The sequence below is a fragment of the Chamaea fasciata genome, unplaced genomic scaffold (genome assembly GCF_029207755.1).
Source record: "Chamaea fasciata isolate MVZ Bird 193981 ecotype frontalis unplaced genomic scaffold, bChaFas1.0.hap1 SCAF_6, whole genome shotgun sequence".
Classification (NCBI taxonomy): domain Eukaryota; kingdom Metazoa; phylum Chordata; class Aves; order Passeriformes; family Sylviidae; genus Chamaea; species Chamaea fasciata.
The window spans coordinates 69,601,261-69,608,676 of record NW_027094091.1 but is presented as its reverse complement, the minus strand read 5'-3'; the positions used below and the strand labels follow the sequence as shown (position 1 = coordinate 69,608,676).

At 55.1% G+C, this 7,416-nt stretch overlaps 2 long non-coding RNA genes across 3 annotated transcripts; one reads left to right on the top strand and one right to left on the bottom strand.

Annotated features, from left to right (window-relative positions):
- The first annotated feature begins 3,836 nt into the window (after positions 1-3,836).
- LOC136290381 (uncharacterized) lies at positions 3,837-7,167 on the top strand. Its single transcript, XR_010721109.1, has 2 exons — positions 3,837-3,964; positions 5,861-7,167. It is a non-coding gene; the product is annotated as an uncharacterized lncRNA (long non-coding RNA).
- On the bottom strand, positions 5,114-6,200 carry LOC136290380 (uncharacterized). 2 transcript variants are annotated; one of them, XR_010721108.1, is made up of 4 exons: positions 6,128-6,200; positions 5,794-5,932; positions 5,532-5,654; positions 5,114-5,427 (listed from the first exon to the last, which is right to left on the bottom strand). It is a non-coding gene; the product is annotated as an uncharacterized lncRNA (long non-coding RNA). The 2 variants fall into 2 exon arrangements; XR_010721107.1 differs by lacking the exon at positions 6,128-6,200 and having other exon boundaries at positions 5,790-5,876.
- Positions 7,168-7,416: the final 249 nt, after the last annotated feature.

Genomic DNA, 7,416 nt, shown 5'->3' with positions numbered 1-7,416 from the left:
TTACTTTGAAATTTTTTTCTTTTGGTATTTTAATTTTATTTATTATTTTCTATAGTTTTGGTTTATTTTTTCATGTTTTCTTTGTTCCTTTTTTTTTTTCCCCCCATACTCTTTCTTCCCCCGGGCGCCTGGGGGTTTGGCTGTTGGCAAGAAAGATGAGAAATGACCTCGGTGCCCGCTGGACGTCGGGATGTCATAGAGAGCGCAGTTGGCAAAAGCTCTGTATTTTCTGCTCCATAAAACTCCTGAAGGGAGAAAGCTGTGACCACCGTGGTGCCCTTTTTTCCTTCCCAGCCCCGACCAGGTCTCCTCCTACCCGTGCACAGTGTTACCAGCAGCAGCCTGCTGTCCAGGCTGTCGAGGCGTATTTCAGAGGGAGCAATAAAAACAAAGTAGACGTTTTATTTTGAACTCTCCGACCCTGCTTGTTTATTAGCAAAGAAATCCAAAACAAAGCGAACAAAAAAAGAAAACCCCCAAAATAAACTCCCCCGCAACCCACCAAAAAACCCCATACAGATAGAGAAAATATGCCCATGTTATTTAAATAAAGATTAAAACTTTACCCCTTAGAAAACCAGGCTCATTTAATTCAAATAAATTGTGTTTCTGATGTGTTAGGTTAATGAATTCATCTAGTGTAAAATATCGTTTAAAATATAAACAAACGAATTTAAAAAATAATGAAAAAGAAAAATAACAAAAAGTATAGGATATGAAAAATAATATCAATAAAAAATACACAATATATTATTACATACTACACGTTTTATAAATATATGTAATATACATAATATAAACATCTATAATGTACATAATCATATTTAAATGAAATGTATTATTATTTATAACATTACATAATAAATAATAAATTATTTTATATATAACTTTCTATATTTAATATCTTTAATAAATATAATAGTAAAATAAACATTATACATGATGTATAATGTCCATAATCTAAAAGATGAATTGTAATGATGAATGTAAATATCAGAATCACAAAGATAAAAAATATTGAAATAGAGCCTGAACGAAAGGCTTTTTTGTTTCGGTCTGGTTGCTGGCAGGGCTCTCGCAGGTGTGCTCGGGGGTCTTTTGGGCCATTTATTCCGGAGGCTGTTCGCCAGGGCATTCCTGGGCACGTTCGTTTATGCCTCCGCTCCGCGCCGCCGCGCGGCAGTGCTGCCACCCTGTGGGCAGAGAGCGGCAGTGCAGCTGTCCCCCGTGCCCGTCCCGCCGGAGCCGTGCGGCAATGCTGCCACCCTGTGGCCAAAGAGCGGCAGTGCAGCTGTCCCCCTCCGCCCGTCCCGCCTGATCTGTGCGGCAATGCTGCCACCCTGTGGGCAAACAGCGGTAGTGCAGCTGTCCCTCCCGCCCGTCCCGCCTGATCTGTGCGGCAATGCTGCCACCCTGTGGGCAGAGAGCGGTAGTGCAGCTGTCCCCCTCCGCCCGTCCCGCCGGAGCCGTGCGGCAATGCTGCCACCCTGTGGGCAAACAGCGGCAGTGCAGCTGTCCCCCCCGCCCGTCCCCGACGCGCGTGGCAGCCCCGCATTGTGAGCTCGGGGGCGGCGCTGCCGCCCGCCCGCCCGCAGCTCGGGGCCGAAAGGGAGGGAAAAAGGCAAGGAGCCCGGGCGCGTGGCAGCCGGCTGCCTGCGCGCGCGACCCGGACCCCGGAGCCGTCCGGGCGCGATTTTCCGCGGCGTTTGCGGGTGTGCGGACACGGGATGGGGGCTCAACCGCGCCGCTGCCGGCGGTCCATTGAGCCAGGCGCCTGTGCCAGCAGCGGGGGGGCACCCCAGCGAGTGCCCGCACTGAAGATGACGGTTCGACCGGAAGTGGCTTCAGCCTCAACCAGTATGGCGGCGAGGAAGGGCGGAAGTCCTGGCACGCTGCTCGCAACCTATTGTAACCGAGTGCAGCCGAAAATAGCCGAGGCTTGACGAAAATCGCCGACTTTCGGCCAGCAGCCGGACTCAGCCGAGGGCAGTTCGGGGTGATCCCGGACCGGTGCCCGCCCTCCCTGTCGCTTCCTCGGCCGGCGGTTCGAAGGCGATGTCGGGGGCCGCTGTGCCCGGAGCGGGAGCACTCGCTGTCGCTGCTGGAGCCGGGCGGCGGCCGGCCCGACCAGCAGCAGCGGCTGCTTTCTGTTCACACCCAGAAAGTCATTCCTCACCCCAGTTATGCTATCACAATTAGTTCATTTTTGATCTGCAGTTACAGCCACATTTCTTGAAAGCTGCCCGGAAAACCTGGCTGGGACTCAGGTAAAGAAAGGGAGACTGACCGGTAACACCCCGCGGGGCCGCCGGCAGCGGCTCGGGAGCGCCGGGCGCGGGCCCCGGCTGCGGCAGTGGCGGCCGTGAGGGCTGTGCTGACAATGGAGGAGGGCGGGAGCTGCCGCAGCGCGGTTGAAGCGGAGCGGAGAACGGCCGGTCCCGGGAGAAGCCCCGAGGACGGCGGTGGCAGCCGCGGGGGGCGGCCCCGAGCGGAGCCGGGCCGGGAGCGGGCGGCCGGGGCTGCGTGGGGCGAAGGCGGTCCCGACGCGGGCACGGAGCCGGGGAGGAGCAGCGGGGCCGGCTGGGGCCGCCCGGCGGAGCCTTTCCTGGGAAGCAAAACCTGCGGTTTCTCCCACCTCGGCCCCGTGGCGAGGGGCAGCGCAGCAGAAGGGAGCAGCACCTGAGCGGGTGGGGCAGTGCTGGGGCGCAGGGAAGATGCGGCTGGGGCAGAGCTTGCAGGCTTCTTACATTTAAATGAACGTGGAAAGCTGAGAGAGAGGTAGTATAAAAGCTCTGTGGGTGCTCGGACAGGTGAGACGTGACTCAGGGGAGGGAGTCGCTTTCCTGAGCTCCTGAAGTTCCATTTGTCTCTCTCAGGAGCAGATGTGAGAAGTTTCCTGTTTGGAATTGGGCTCCAAAAGGAAGGAACCTGAAGCTGCTTCTTTTGATAAATCCATAAGCATGGGAGGCTGTATGAAGCACACTGTTTTAAGTAGTCAGTAACTTCCATGGATATTTTAACTATTAAAAATGGTGACTTTTAATTCCTCTGCACACTGATGTCCCACACAGGTTTCACTGAGGCTGTGAATTGCAATCCCGACCATCTTTCGGTTTCTGGTGCTTAGGGCTGTGGCATTTGGTGTGCAGAAAACATCCCAGGCTGTCCACCTAGGGACTGTATGGGCATTTCCACAGGTCCTCAGAGTGGGAAAAGGCCAAGAGGGTCGTAGTGGGACCTCTCTTTCTCCCAGGCCTGGGCATCCTCAAGACACCTCTAGATTGGTTTTTAAGTGTTTGTTGTTTTTTGTTTTCCAGCCCAGGACTAAGCTGGAGAAGAGGTGGAGAGTAGCAAGTGGGACTGCCATGTTAAGATCCATCCTTGGATTCCAGGTTCTCCCAATGGGTTTGTCCAAAGAAAGGAGGTGTTTGCGGTACCTGTTTGTTCACCTGTTGAGCTTGGAAGAGATGCTGAGCATGAAATTCCAGGGAAGCTGCACTTGTGTAGTGGCTGGAGTGAGAAGCATCTTGCCTGTCTTTCCCCACTGGTGTGCTGTGGTCATTTCCTCTCTGGGTCCTTGTTTCCCTCTTTGTCTCTGTATCCCTCTGTCCTTGCCATGTGTTTGGCACTCTCTCTTTTTCTCCATCTTTCTCCACGCCTCGTGTTCATGCTTATTCTCTGTGGCTTTGTGGTGCTCCCCGTGCCACTGTTTCCCATGGGATCCTTGTGTCCTGTTTGCTGTCCCTGTTCTTTTTTAATCCCTCTCCGTCGTGCTGCCCATCAGTGTACAGAGGCTGACTGGAGGGAGGTTCTTGTGCTGCAGGTTCCCTTCAGGAGGCTGGTGTGATTCAGCAAGCCCACAGTTTGAATTGCCCCCTCCATGTGGTCCAGCCAGCTGTGCCCAGTGCCCATCCTGGAGTGCCTTTTCTGTCAGCTCACGCGCCATCGTGCTGGAGACTGTCAGGCAGGTGCTGGGGTGGACGAGGGGAGGGCAGGGGGCTGAGGTGCTGTTGTTGGGCAGGGCTTGCTCTTTCACCCACACCGAGTGGTGGCCAGGCTCAGCTGAGCACAGCAACTGGTGTTGGAGAGGTGATGCCTGTCTCGTCTGTCTGAGCTGCCCCAAAGGCCGAGGACAGGGCTGAGGCTCTGGTGGTTTGGCTGTACGAGGCCCATGGCAGCACAGTCACCGCCCGGCTCCAGGCCTCCCTCCCCGTTACGGAGGCGATGCTGTGAGTCCCTGCAGAAGGGCTGGGGCATGTGGCGATGGAGATCAGTCCCTTCAGCCCTGCGCTTTGTCCCCCAGCTGTGACCTCCTGGAGCATCTGGCTGTGTGGGGCCACCTGCTGCTGGAGCCACAGGGCCTGAGGCTTTCCTTTGCAGCCTTCGTGTGCTCTCTGACCTCCTGGTCCTCCTGCAGCCACCCAGGCCAACACTGTGAGCTCAAATCACAGACTGAGCTGTTCCCCATCCCGAGCGTTGTGCAAGGCAGCAGTTCCAGGGAACAGCAGTGTCCCCATGTCCTGCACCCAAGTGTTGCAGAGACGCGCTTGAACAACCCTGCTCCTCAGGGAAGGAGGACAGCTGCCCACTGCCCAGCCAGGGTAGGTGGTCTTGAGCGAGTTCTGAGTTCTTTAAGTGTGGACAAAGGTGCAGAAAGGCTGGTGTGCACAAGTTCTGCTCCAGCCATAGAGGTGTGGGGAGCAGCAGCTTCCACAGTGACTCCTGTGTTGCAGCCTTCATCTTGCCTAGCAGTGAGTGTAGAAACACACTCTACTCCCTTCCTTCTCCCTCTGCCTGTCCCTTGCACCACCCTTGCAGAAGAGGAAACACAAAAAAATCAAGAGGATTATGTAAAAACAAGCTGGAGCCTGTTTTTTTAACTTGTTTCCAGGTAACTGCACTGACCTTCCTCCTCCCAGGGGCTTTGTTGTAGTTGCTCTTTTAGTGTCTGCCTCTGAGCAGTATCTCACTCCTGGGACTGGGGAGGCTGAGCTTACCTTTATTTTTTGGGGATGAGGTGGAGGGGAAGTCTGCTTCAGCCCCTGTGGGGAAGAGACTGGGCACAGGGATTTATCCTTCCCGTGAAAAGGCACGCACGGTGATTTCTACGCAAAATACTTTATTAGTCAACTAAAAGCAGTGGATCCGCAGCCGGAAAGGGAAGAGGGAGAGGAAAGAGTCAGAGTCCAGCACAGCATGTGGTTTTCACCCTTTTCCCCTGAAATGCCTGTGGCCGGCCATAAAAAGCCCCACCACCAGGCTCAGCTTCTCCCTCCCACACTGGCAGGGTGCAACAGTAGCAAAGAAGCGTGAGCACAGGTACAGGGCAGCTCCGTCTGTGGCCAGGCCCTGCCTGAGCTCCTCTTGGCCCCTTAAATGTCCCTCAGGAGGTGGCAGCAGGTGACACTCACATGGCAGGGGCTGCACCTGGAGAAGGAAGAGGGAAATGAGGAGTCAGAGGGCATATCTGGCTCTGCCCCATGGGCTGTGGGAGAGCTCCCCACAGCCCCCACAGGGACTGCCAGTCTCACCTTTGGCCCTGCGAGCAGATGTCCAGCAGCTTCTTCTGACACTTGGAGGCACCTCAGGCAAGGCTGGAGCAGCAGTCACTTTCCTCCTCCCACGAGCACGTCCCTTCCTTGGCCCTTCAGCTACTGGCGATTGAAGGAGAGACAGGAAGACTGATTCAGTGATCAGAATTTGGTTTCACTGAGGTTTTCCAAAAGCTTGTATACCATTTCAGGAAGGTTAATAGTTTCTACTACAATAATTAGGTTAAAAGATCATACAAACAGCTCATGCATTTTACAGCATCTTTTTCGTAGGGGGTTGATTGAATCTCTCCTCTTCCCATAAACAGGTTTAATCCCATCTTCTGTAATCTCAAAGTTCTGTTTGTTCCTGCCATGGCATCCTGGTTATCAAACCAAGCCTGCAAATGAATGGTGAGCGGTCTGGGGCAGATGGAGGGAATGGCAGGGCTGTTTCAGAACTGCAGAGAGAGGACGGAGATGTGGGGGAGCTGCTGGTATTGCAGCATCCCTTCCAGCATCCCCTTCCCAGCGTGCCTCCCACAGCACCTTCCCCTGCAGAATCCTCCCTGCTGCCACCCCTCCGGGCGCCTCACCTGCCAGCAGCACCTGGAACTTGTTGGCCGAGAGCATTGCAGGGACAGCTGTCATTTTCTCACACTCTGTCCCGCACACTGAAGGTCAGGTGCACCACGGGCTCATTGACCTCCTGCAACTCGCTGGAGCTGAGGGTGTAATCCACGTGCCAGCACACTGAGCCCAGCTGGGTCAGTACGGTGGGGAGTGGGATGGTGTCAGCACCCCGGTTCACTCCAGCATGGTGATTTACACTGACCCCCACACTCCTGTTAAGACCCAACACCCCGCTCACACCTCAGGCTGCAGGCACTGAGCCAGTCCTGGAAGGGGCTCTGCTTCTCCTCAAAGGAATGGCACAAGGCGCTGGCATGCTCTGCTCTTGAGGGGAGACAAGAGAAGAACCCCTCTGCTCACACCAGACCTGAAGCTGCCAAACTCCACCAAAGCACCTGGGGAGGCCCCAGGGACTGATGGACAGAAGGGAGGTGACAGAGGACAGCACAGCAGCCAGCCTGCCCTCCATCTGGATGTGAAGGCAAGGCTGGGAACTGTCAGCAACATCCCAGCACGCCTGAGGAACCTTTGGGCAGCCCCAGCTGCTGCAGGTCACCTGACAGAGACTCACCATCTACCCAGTGCTTGGCCGCGCTGGAGAGGATGAAGCCGAGGACAGCAATGGTCGCCTTCAAATCCCCCGACTCTGCAGACGGGAGGGGGGGTGAGCTCTGTCACCTTGGAAAGGCATCCCCAGACACACTGCTGCCCATGCCTGGAGCATGGCTCCATCAGGGGATCGTGGTAAGGACAGCAGTGCTCACCTAACTTTGCATCTAAGGGCAGATTCGGGATCTTGTCATACTGTGGGAGAGCAGAGCACCACGGTAAACACCAGCTAACACACTCACTATCAGTGTTAACACTAACAATTCTTACCTAAATATTAATACTAATAACATATGCATAATATACGCATATTATTACTACTAGAAGAGGCCGGTAGTGTTCTTAACGCTGAGGCTTGCATGAAGAACACGAGATTAAATAATGTTGCTGATTATGCCATTGTAGTGTTGAAGCGCTTGACCCCCCCCGCGGTGAGCAGCGGGCCCGCAGCAGGCGGGGGGCGGGCACTTGAGTATCTTGGCCAGGGTGCTGATCCTCCCAGCGCTGATCTCGGCCAGCACCCAGTCGGGGCGCCCAAGTCCCCGCAGAAGCGGAACCGCTGCGGGGAAAGAGGCGCCCACAGCCGGCAGCGGGCTCTGCACGCGCCCCCGCTCCCCGCCGCCGACCCCCCTCCCCCCCACGT